The sequence below is a fragment of the Lithobates pipiens genome, unplaced genomic scaffold, assembly GCF_037356315.1.
Source record: "Lithobates pipiens isolate NorthernLeopardFrog02 unplaced genomic scaffold, aLitPip1_a1.2 Scaffold_13, whole genome shotgun sequence".
Lineage (NCBI taxonomy): Eukaryota > Metazoa > Chordata > Amphibia > Anura > Ranidae > Lithobates > Lithobates pipiens.
In genome coordinates this window covers 377673199-377684697 of record NW_027507718.1, presented here as the reverse complement: position 1 = coordinate 377684697, position 11499 = coordinate 377673199, and the positions used below count along the sequence as shown (strand labels likewise).

General features: G+C 48.2%; 1 pseudogene; it reads right to left on the bottom strand.

The window, feature by feature from the left end:
• Window positions 1-6178: 6178 nt before the first annotated feature.
• LOC143975170 (bromodomain-containing protein 7 pseudogene) lies at window positions 6179-8431 on the bottom strand (annotated as a pseudogene).
• Between the last annotated feature and the right edge of the window lie 3068 nt (window positions 8432-11499).

Sequence of the window (11499 nt, the reverse complement as noted above, 5' to 3'; positions counted from 1 at the left end):
GACCCCGCATGCTTGGCCAATCACAGCGCCAGCAGCGAGGAGAGCCATGATTGGCCACAGGCAGGATGCCTGTGGCCAATCATAGCTCAGGCTGTGTAGTACACGCCCCACACTATATAAGGCCGCCAGTGCGGCGGCCTTGTGTAGTGTGTTGGCGTCTGAAGCAGTTAGTGGGTGTTCTGTGTACCTTCAACACAGTATACACCGATCGTTATCGGCCGATTTTCGATCTTGCTCTTCTGTAGTGGTTGTTGTCTCTTACCCTGACCGCAGTATACACCGCTATATTCACCTCACCTATATAGCTAGTGATCTATCTTTTATAATAGAGCTTGCAGTCAGTAGTGTTAGGAGCTTGTGCGTGCTGTCTGCATGCTCTGTACCCAGTACACACCGCTATATCCACCTACATAGCTCTTCTCTATTTGAGCCCACTTGCCATCTGCAGGAGTTAATGGAAGTTGTGTGTGCCTCCAGCACAGCACAGTATACATCTGTATATACCCCTTTATCTCTGGTGTTCTATAAAAAAGGCATCTTCAGGAGTTAGTGGGTGTTTTGTGCCTCCAGCACAATATACACCTGTATCTACCCTTTATTGCTGTTCTCTAATAGAGCCATCTGCAGGGCTTAGTGGGTGTTGTGTGACTCCATTACAGTATACCCCTTTATCTCTGGTGTTCTATAATAAAGGCATCTGCAGGGCTTAGTGGGTGTTGTGTGACTCCATTACAGTATACCCCTTTATCTCTGGTGTTCTATAATAAAGGCATCTGCAGGAGTTAGTGGGTGTTGTGTGCCTCCAGCACAATATACAATACCCAACTGCTGTTTTACCTAACTCCCTTCAGGCCATTACCATGTCTGGAAGGCCAGCAAGGAGAGGCAGACAGGCGCGAGCCGATAAAAGAGGGCAAGCAGGCTCTGTGTCTAGAGACAACAGTGCTGGTCGTGGACGCGGTGCATTGTCATCAGCACGTGGCCATGGGACACGCTTGTCCTTCTTTTCGGCAGCTGGACATGTTGAACCGCAACATGCCAATGACTTGGTAGAGTGGATGACCAAGCCCTCTTCATCCTCCTCCTCCTCTCTCACCCAGTCTCAGGGTACTAGCAAAGCAGCTGCCAACGCATCGTCTCCCCTCGTCTCAATGTCATCATCAGTGACTCCTTCCCTAGACCCACCACGTCCTCCTGAGGAGTTTCCTGAACTCTTTGAGCACAGTGTTGGGTACATGCTCCAGGAGGATGCCCAGTGTTTTGTAGCCTCTGATGATGACACTCAGCTAGAGGAAGGCAGTAGCGTGAATGCAGAGAGAGGGGATGCTCAAGAAGGACAGCAATCTGGCAGTCATGTTCCACAAGCTGCAGCATACTGCCAGGTTTGCTACAGCGATGAAGAGGGGGGATGATGAGGGCACTGACTCCACGTGGGTGCCTGTTAGGAGAGAGGAGGAGGAGGAGCAGGAGGCACATGTCCAACGAGGCAGGATGCCCTCCGGGGGCCAGCTTAGGGGCAGCACACCAACTGAATCACACCGCAGAGGGCGCTGCCTCTGCGCGTTATTCTAAAAGTTCTTTGGTGTGGGCCTTTTTTGAGACAAGTGCATCAGATCGCACCGCTGCTATTTGCAACATATGTCTCAAGCGTATCTCACGTGGCCAAAACATCAGCCGCTTGGGCACCATATGCTTGACCAGACATATGTTGACCTGCCATGCAGCTCGTTGGCAAGCGTACCTCAAAGACCCACACCAAAGAACAAAGCGGACCTCTCCTTGCTCCTCCTCAGCTGGCATCTCCAACCCCACTAGACCTTCAGTCCTCTCTGAAACCTGCTCTGAGAGGAATGAAGGTGTAGAATTAGGTGTGTCACAGCCAAGTGCTTCCGGGCACTCTGCTAGCAGTACACCCACGTCCGATTATAGCAGGCAAATGTCCCTGCCCCAGCTGCTGGACCGGCGAAAGAAGTTCACTCCCAGCCATCCACATGCCCAGCGGTTGAATGCTAGCTTGGCTAAATTGCTAGCACTTCATTTGCTGCCTTTTCAGTTGGTAGACTCGGCCCCCTTCCGTGAGTTTGTACAATGTGCGGTTCCTCAGTGGAAGGTCCCCAAACGCCACTTTTTCTCACGGAAGGCGATTCCAGCTCTCTACCGGCATGTGGAAGGCAATGTCCTTGCCTCGCTGGACAGAGCGGTCAGCGGTAAGGTGCATATTACCGCTGACTCATGGTCCAGCAGGCATGGACAGGGACGTTACCTGTCTTTCACGGCCCATTGGGTCACTCTTCTGGCAGCTGGGAAGGATGCAGGACAAGGTGCAGTAGTGTTGGAGGTTGTTCCGCCACCACGCCTCCAAAATGCTACTATTGGTTGTGACACACCTCTCTCCTCCACCCCCTCCTCTTCTTCTTCCTCCATGGCCTCTTCCAGTGCTCTGTCCTCAGAACCAGCGGTGCTCCGTAGGCGTTCCAGGGGCTACGCAAGTACGCAGGCAAAACAATGCCATGCCGTGCTTGCGCTGGTTTGTTTGGGGGACAGGAGCCACACTGGGGCAGATGTTTTGTCAGCTCTGCAGGGGCAAGCCGAGAGGTGGTTGATGCCACGCCAGCTTAAGCCAGGAATGGTGGTTTGCGACAATGGCACCAACCTCCTCTCCGCCCTCCGACAGGGACAACTGACCCATGTGCCCTGTGTAGCTCACGTCCTTAACCTGGTGATGCAGCGGTTCTTGGGCAGGTACCCCGGCTTACAGGATGTCCTGAAGCAGGCCAGGAAAGTCTGTGTGCATTTCCGCCGATCATTTAATGTCTGTGCTCGGCTGGCTGAGCTCCAAAAGGAGTTGAACCTGCCCAAGAACCGCCTTATATGTGACATGCCCACCAGGTGGAACTCAACGTTGGCCATGCTGCAGCGGCTGCACACGCAGCAGAGGGCCATCAATGAGTACCTGTGCGACTACGGCACCAGGACAGGGTCAGAGGAGCTCAGTTTTTTCTCACCACACCAGTGGGGCATGATCAGGGATGCATGCACTGTCCTGTCACCATTTGAGGAGGCCACAAGGATGGTGAGCAGTGACAGTGCATGCATCAGTGACACTGTACCTCTTGTCCACCTCTTGGAGCATACGCTGCGTGGAATAATGGACAGGGCACTTGAGGCAGAACAGAGGCAGGAAGAGGAGGACTTGCCTCTCAAGGCCCCCTTTATCCAGACAGTGTTCCTGCTGTGCCACCCATCACACAGGAAGAGGATGAGGAGGAGGAGGAGGAGGAGGAGGAGGATGATTGTGTCAGCATGGAGGTGGAGGCTGGCACTCAGCATCAGCAGCAGCAGCAGTCTTGTAGGGATGATTTACAGTCCCAAGAAACACGTGACTTGTACGTGGCTGGGAGGAGGTAGCTGCGGATCATGTTGTCCTTAGTGACCCAGAGGACTCCGGACCGAATGCCTCAGCTAACCTACGCTGCATGGCCTCCCTGATCCTGCAAAGCCTGCGGAAGCATCCTCGTATTCTTCGGATCAAGGAGAGGGACCATTACTGACTGGCCACTCTCCTTGATCCACGGTACAAGGGTAAGGTTGCCGACCTTATCTTGTCATCGCAGAGGGAGCAGAGGATGAGACATCTCCGGGAGGCCTTGCAGAAAGGTCAACGCGTTCCCAGAGACTGGGAGGTTACAAACTCCTGGTCCTGGACAACGTGTTGCTGAGGCATCGGTCAGAAGGAGCGGTGGAGAAAGTGGCCGTCTGACTGATGCTTTCAGACAATTTTTTAGTCCCCAGCCCCAAGGTATGATCGGTTCCAGCAACCATCGCCAGCGTCTGATTTACATGGTGCAGGAATACCTAGGGGCAAGGTCAGACTTGGACACCTTTCCCACCGAAAATCCTCTGGCTTACTGGGTCTTGAGGATGGATCACTGGCCAGAGCTTGCACAGTATGCAATTGAGCTACTGGCCTGTCCTGCATCCAGTGTTCTTTCAGAACGCACCTTCAGTGCTGCTGGTGGCTTTGTTACCGATCACAGGGTGCGCCTGTCCACCGAATCAGTTGATCGACTGACCTTCATCAAGATGAATCAGTCTTGGATCACCCACAGCTACCAAGCACCTGAAGCTGATGTAACCAAATAATTTTTTTTGAAATATCACATCCCTTCAGGGAGTGACTATCCTGTTATGTTGATTGTCTATCCTCTTCCTCCTCCGCTGATATATTGGAAGAACATTTCTGGTTCTGGGTGATGCCATCAGCCCAATTTTTCTGCCCCTGTTTAACAGGGACGTTTAATTACAATTTTTGATGCAATGCTTTGCAGCAGGGCTAATTCCTGCAATAAAACTAGAGTATATGGGAGAGGTTGCAGTGTGGTGGCACCAGCACCAGTGCCTAAGGCCCAATTTTTCTGCCCCTGTTTAACAGGGGCGTTTAACTACAATTTTTGATGCAATGCTTTGCAGCAGGGTTAATTCCTGCAATAAAACTAGTGTATATGGGAGAGGTTGCAGTGTCGTGGCACCAGCACCAGTGCCTAAGGCCCAATTTTTCTGCCCCTGTTTAACAGGGGTGTTTAATTACAATTTTTGATGCAATGCTTTGCAGCAGGGCTAATTCCTGCAATAAAACTAGAGTATATGGGAGAGGTTGCAGTGTCGTGGCACCAGCACCAGTGCCTAAGGCCCAATTTTTTTGCCCCTGTTTAACAGGGGCGTTTAAGTACAATTTTTGATGCAATGCTTTGCAGCAGGACTAATTCCTGCAATAAAACTAGAGTATATGGGAGAGGTTGCAGTGTCGTGGCACCAGCACCAGTGCCTAAGGCCCATTTTTTCTGCCCCTGTTTAACAGGGGCGTTTAATTACAATTTTTGATGCAATGCTTTGCAGCAAGGCTAATTCCTGCAATAAAACTAGAGTATATGGGAGAGGTTGCAGTGTCGTGGCACCAGCACCAGTGCCTAAGGCCCAATTTTTCTGCCCCTGTTCAACAGGGGCGTTTAATTACAATTTTTGATGCAATGCTTTGCAGCAGGGCTAATTCCTGCACTAAAACTAGAGTATATGGGAGAGGTTGCAGTGTCGTGGCACCAGCACCAGTGCCTAAGGCCCAATTCTTCTGCCAATGTTTAACAGGGACATGTAATTACAATTCTTGATATAATATTTCACAGGAGGGCCCGTTCCTGTGCCCACCCAGAGTAACTGTGAGGACTTATAGTGTTGTGACACCAGCACCACAACCACCAAAGGTCAATTTTTCGTCCACTGTTCAAAAATGGCATGTAATTACAATTCTTGATATAATCGTTCACAGCAGGGCGCTCCAGCGCCCACCAAGAGTCACTTTGAGGGCTTACAATGTTGTGGCAAAACCAACACCTTGTTCCGCCATTTCTGCAGAGCATATAGGGCAGGCCCCTACTTTCAAACATCCAACTTACAAACATCTCCTACTTGCAAACGGAAGGAGACAACAGCAAGTGAGATGAAAAAAGATGGACGACAAAACAAATTATACAGGGGTGATAACCCTTCCCTATGTTTTCCAAAAAGCCTAAAAATAGTTTTTTTGACTGGAGCTACACTTTAAAAATGTACCAGTTGAAAATTACAAACAGATTCAACTTAACACAACAAACCTACACAGTCCCTGTCTTGTTTGCACCGCCTGTATACTGCTGTTCTGAGTATATAGGGCCTGGGGGCCACAAGCATTTCCTTTTTTTAATATGGGTACTGGGTTCCCCTTAATATGCGTACAAGACCCAAAGGGGCTGGTAATGGGCAGGGAGGGCTACCCATGCCATTTTTCTCAATGATTTTCAACCATATTGCAGGAACCAGATATAACATTAAAACCGCAAGCAGTTTTAAATGATGTTATTTCCATTTAATGTCATTTTGTGCAGGGACTGTTCTAAACACGGGAAACACGTGGCACTTCACAGGCATACTACAGACACCCCCAGGCACCATATTTAAAGGAATATTTCACTTTTTTTTCACTTTAATCGTCATTAAAATCAGTGCTCCCGCCAAAACAGCCATTTTTAAAAACATTTTAGGCATTGACCCATGTCCCCTGCGGCAGGAGCCAGGTCCCCAAACCCTTTTTAGGACAGTATCTTGCATATTAGCCGTTAAAATTAGCACTTTTTTTTTTTTTAAGTACAAAAGCAAATTCACCAGGTTTATTGAATTAAAATGTAAATGGTACAAATATACAAGTTGGTCCATCTTGGTTACTATGATACAATCTGCAGACACTGGCTTCCATTTTTAGGTATTGCTTTCCTTTCTTGGGTATCTGTTGTCAGATCAACTACCATGTCTTCTGTGTCCACATATGGAGCAATGATTCCCATTGCCTTACGTATTCCAGAAACACTGACAATGTCTCCTGGGTGCACTTGCTGGGTCAGTTCTTTCAGATTCTCATTTACTTTGTCAGCAATCTGAACTTCCTTTACAGATGGAGCTAACAGACAAACCATATTAGGAGGCGGTTTTGTGCTTAGGCGCTCATTCTGAACCTCTTGCAATTCCCAGATTAATCTAGTGGTTTCATCCAACTTCCTCTGGAACTTCTCTGCTTCTTGAGAATCAAAGGCCTCTTCAAATAATCCCAGACCAACTACAGACTTTAAACTTGCAAACTGGTCAGTGGTGCCAACACAGTCCGACTTTGCTGAGGTTTCACTCACCGCTGCCTTATTCTGCTCTCTTTCTGTTCTGGAATATTCTCCATCACTAAAAGCATCAAGAAAACAGTCCACCATTCCATAAGGTTGGTTAGTTATATTATCCATGAATTGCTGTATGCTGAAAGTCCCCTGAAGACTTGGGTCTTCTCCATACATTGTGTAAATTAGATCAGAATCATCCTTGCCAATGTTTGCAAAGGTGGAGTCATAGGATGGTGCATAGGAGGTGAATGGCCCATAGTTCAAGTATAACACTGGTGTGACTTTGTTGCGTTTATCTTCCTTGAATCCTTGCAAGCAATTTACCCCTGCTTGTAGCCGGCCAGCTGTGGACCCAAGAATGGCAGTTCCATGTCCTGGTTCCAATGCTGTGTCCCCAGGGTTCAGCAGAGCCAGGGTTGTAGTTCCATCCTGCTTCCTTCTCTCAAACTCCAGCTGACTGTTAGCGGCTCTTTTTGTTAGTTTCCCAAAGGAATCTCTGATTATCTGGTCGATCTGTTCCTGCTCTTTTTCTGAAGCTGCTTCATTTATCCTTTGCTTGTCTTCCGACTGATCCTTATCTTTTCTTTTAAAATCTTTGGCTGGCGTCTTGAAGGCAGCAAAGTCACTGGTGTCCATCGATTCTTCCTTGGGTTCCTCCATTCTTTCCATGTTTCCCTTATAATCTGGATTATCTTTGTCCTTCCCACCAATCTGAAGATCTGCCATAAACTCAATACTTTGCTTTAAACTCTGGATTCTCTCCTGACTAAGGATCTTCATTCCAGAGTTCAGCAGCTTTTTGGCAGCCTTGAAATAAATGGTTCCAGGCTTATTGTAAATCATGGCATTGTGGCAAATTTGCTTGAAGTTTTCCTTAAGTTCTTCTATTGAGTCATATGCATTGTTCCTAATATTTTCCTTTATTGTGCTGAAGTCCATTGCTTAATAATCATTGAGTAACCAGGAGCATTAAAATCTGTAACAGGGAATGCAAAAAAAGAGCTGGGGTCTTTTCTTTGTAGCTGCCTGATGAGCTGATTCAAAGCTTCTTGCAGTGGAGTCTGCTCTTCTTCTGGTTTCACAAGGGAAGAATCTTGAACAGATATTGCTGGTAAATCAGGTCTAAGTGGTGAATGAAGTGCATGTCCATCATGAGGGTCACTTTCACGTTGACTTTTGTCTTTCTTCTTCTTATCATCCTTTTTCTTCTTTTTTTCTTCACCCGGCCCAAGTGTTTTCTCATTTTTCTTTTTTTTCTTCTTCTTTTTGTCTCTGTGTTTATCATGGTCTGCCTTGTCTTCATGAAAGCCATGTGGAATAGCTGAAGCCCGGGCTGTGGACAGCTCCTTTACCTCTCCAGTCCCAACTTTTAAGACAAGTTTTAATGGCTTTTCTACATATTTTTTGTCTTTTTTCTTCTCTGAATGTCCCGCTTTTCCCCCTTTGCGGCTCTCCGCCGCTCTCTCATCTTTGCCCTCATGGCCGTGCTTGTCGCCTTTGTGTTTCTTATGTTTCTTCCCCATGTCGACTACAGCGCCTTTCAGGATCTTCTTCCGTATTCCTGTAATGACGTCACGCCGGCGAACTGACAATTCCTTTTGTTGTTGTTGCGGTTCCATGGCAGAAACCATAGAGACGTACATCGGTGCTGGCATACGGCAGGAGTCGCAAAATAAATCACACGAATAGGTGTTATTCTCGTGCGCCCTGCCGAGGAGACTGAGGAAGCGCTGCGGAAAGGATTCTGGCCAATCCGAGGCTCCGCTTTGCGCAGTAATAAGGATGCAAAGCGCAAATTTGCTACTAGCGTTCAGCAACTCCAAAATTAGCACTTTTAATTTCGAACGTTCGAGTCCCATAGACTTCAATGGGGTTCTAACGTTCGTACGAATTTGGGGTCCGTTCGAAAGTTCTGGTGCGAACCGAACCGGGGGGTGTTCGGCTCATCCCTAATGCTGTGTAACAAGTTTGTGATGTATATGGGAAATGTATGAATTGTGTATGGTGTTTAGCTGACTATATTGAGATTGTGTAAGTAACTGAATGAGAAATGGTGACTGTGTGTGATTGAATTTGTTTGCAAAATGCCTGCTGCCATGTGGCCATGAATGGGGGAGGGGCAGGCATGGTTGTTACAATAGAAAATGTTTTGTGTTGAAAGGGCTGTGCCCTGTGGGAAGTGAACTCTAATGTTCTGAGTAAACATGCAAGCAACATTGTCCTATGTGTGCGGTGACCTTTCAGGGTGAGACAAGAGTGTATGTTTTAAGTTATGCTATTTTGTGTTTCTTTAACATTTTTGAATGTGTTGTTTGGTTGGACAAGGGTCCTGTAGAAGGGCTTTTTTTCAGCGGACACGTGGGGGAAAGCATTTCCAGCACCTCTGGCACTGAATGTATTCTATGGCAAGGTGTGCTAGAGTGTCAGTTGATGCTGACTGATGGGGTATCTATTGTCACTGGGGATATTTTTTTTTGTGGAGGTCTATTGTTGCTGGGGTGGGTACTGGGAGGGGGGTAGGGGGAGGAGCCAAGAGACAGTGTTCGGAGGTGGGTAGGGGGCAGAAAAAAGCACTGCCTAGTAGTTAGACTAAAGTGTGTGTCTGTGGTTAAGTGTGCATTCTCAAATGTGCAGTCAGTCTTTGTGGAGTAAGATTTTGGTTTTCTAGTGAAGAAATACTGGTTTTGTCCGTATTACATACTTTTCAGTGGAACTGTTCCTAAAATGTTTGTAAGTGTTCATATGGTCTCTCAAATGTGTAGTTTTGTAGGGAGAAGTTTGTGTAACTAGTAAAGAAACCTTGTTTTGGTGGAAAAATTGCGCCATTTTGTTGTGGCCTGGCTTTCATCGGCCATTTTCCTTTGTGTGCGGTCCATGCAGTCTGCGCTACCTGTGTTACTTTTCACTGAATGTACTAGCTTTAACTGAGTTTTTGTACTTTTAGCGGTGTATGTTTTTAAATATTTTGGAGTTTCTCAGAGGGCAATTTATTATTTTGGGCTGGTATTGTATAGCCTGCAGAGGAGGAGGGGGCTTTGGTTGACCTCTTTGAGCCATCTTTTTACAGGAGTTTCAGTTTTTGGCGTTTTTTGCACTGTTGTGTGTAGAGATGAACTCGGTGTTCGAGTCGAATGCATGTATCTCACGTGGCCAAAACATCAGCCACTTGGGCACCACATGCTTGACCAGACAAATGTTGACCTTCCATGCAGCTCGTTGGCAAGTGTATCTTAAACACCCATACCACAGAACAAAGTGGACCTCTCCTTGCTCTTAATCAGCTGGGATCTCCAACCCCACTATACCTTCAGTCCTCTCTGAAACCTGCACCGAGAGGAATGAAGGTGTAGAATTAGATGTGTCACAACCAAGTACTTGTGGGCACTCTGCTAGCAGTACACCAACGTCCCGTTGTACTAGGCAAATTTCCCTGCCCCAGCTGCTGGACCGTTGGAAGAAGTTCACTCCCAGCCATCCACATGCCCAGCGGTTGAATGCTAGCTTGGCTAAATTGCTAGCACTTCAACTGCTGCCTTTTCAGTTGGTAGACTTGGCCCTCTTCCGTGAGTTTGTGCAATGTGCGGTGCCTCAGTGGCAGGTTCCCAAATGCCACTTTTTCTCACGGAAGGTGATTCCGGCTCTCTACCAGCATGTGGAAGGCAATGTCCATGCCTCGCTGGACAGGGCGGTCAGCGGTAAGGTGCATATTGGTGCTGACTCATGGTCCAGCAGGCATGGACAGGGACATTGCCTATCTTTCACGGCCCATTGGGTCACTCTTCTGGCAGCTGGGAAGGATGCAGGACGAGGTGCAGTAGTGTTGGAGGTTGTTCCACCACCACGCCTCCAAAATGCTACTACTGGTTGTGACACACCTCTCTCCTACACCCCCTCCTCTTCTTCTTCCTCCATGAACTCTTCCTGTGCTTTGTCCTCGGAACCAGCGGTGCTCCGTATGCGTTCAAGGGGCTACGCAAGTATGCAGGTGAAAAGATGCAGTTTTTGCGCTGGTGTATTTGGGGGACAGGAGTTTTGTCAGCTTTGCAAGGGGCAGGCCGAGAGGTGGTTGTCGCCACTCCAGCTTAAACCAGGAATGGTGGTTTGTGACAATGGCACCAACCTCCTCTCTGCCCTCCAACAGGGACAACTGACCCATGTGCCCTGTGTGGCTCACGACCTTAACCTGGTGGTGCAGTGGTTCTTGGGCAGGTACCCGGGCTTACAGGATGTCCTGAGGCAGGCCAGGAAAGTCTGTGTGCATTTCTGCCAATCATATAATGCCAATACTTGGCTGGCTGAGCTCCAAAAGGAGTTGAACCTGCCCAAGAACCGCCTTATATGTGACATGCCTACCAGGTGGAACGCAACATTGGCCATGCTGCAGCGGCTGCACATGCAGCAGAGGGCCATCAATGAGTACCTGTGCGACTACAGCACCAGGACAGGGTCAGTGCATGCATCAGTGACACTGTACCTCTTGTCCGCCTCTTGGAGCATATGCTGGTGGAATAATGTTCAGGGCACTTAAGGCAAAACAGAGGCAGGAAGAGGAGGACTCTCAAGGCCCCCTTTATCCAGACAGTGTTCCTGCTGTCCCACTGATCACACAGGAAGAGGAGGATGAGGATTGTGTCAGCATGGATGTGGAGCCTGGCACCCAGCATCTGCAGTAGCAGTCTTTTAGGGATGATTGACAGTCCCAAGAAACCTGTGGACTTGTACGTGGATGGGAGGAGGTGGCTGTGGATCACGTCGTCCTTAGTGACCCAGAGGACTACGGGCTGAATGCCTCAGCTGACCTACA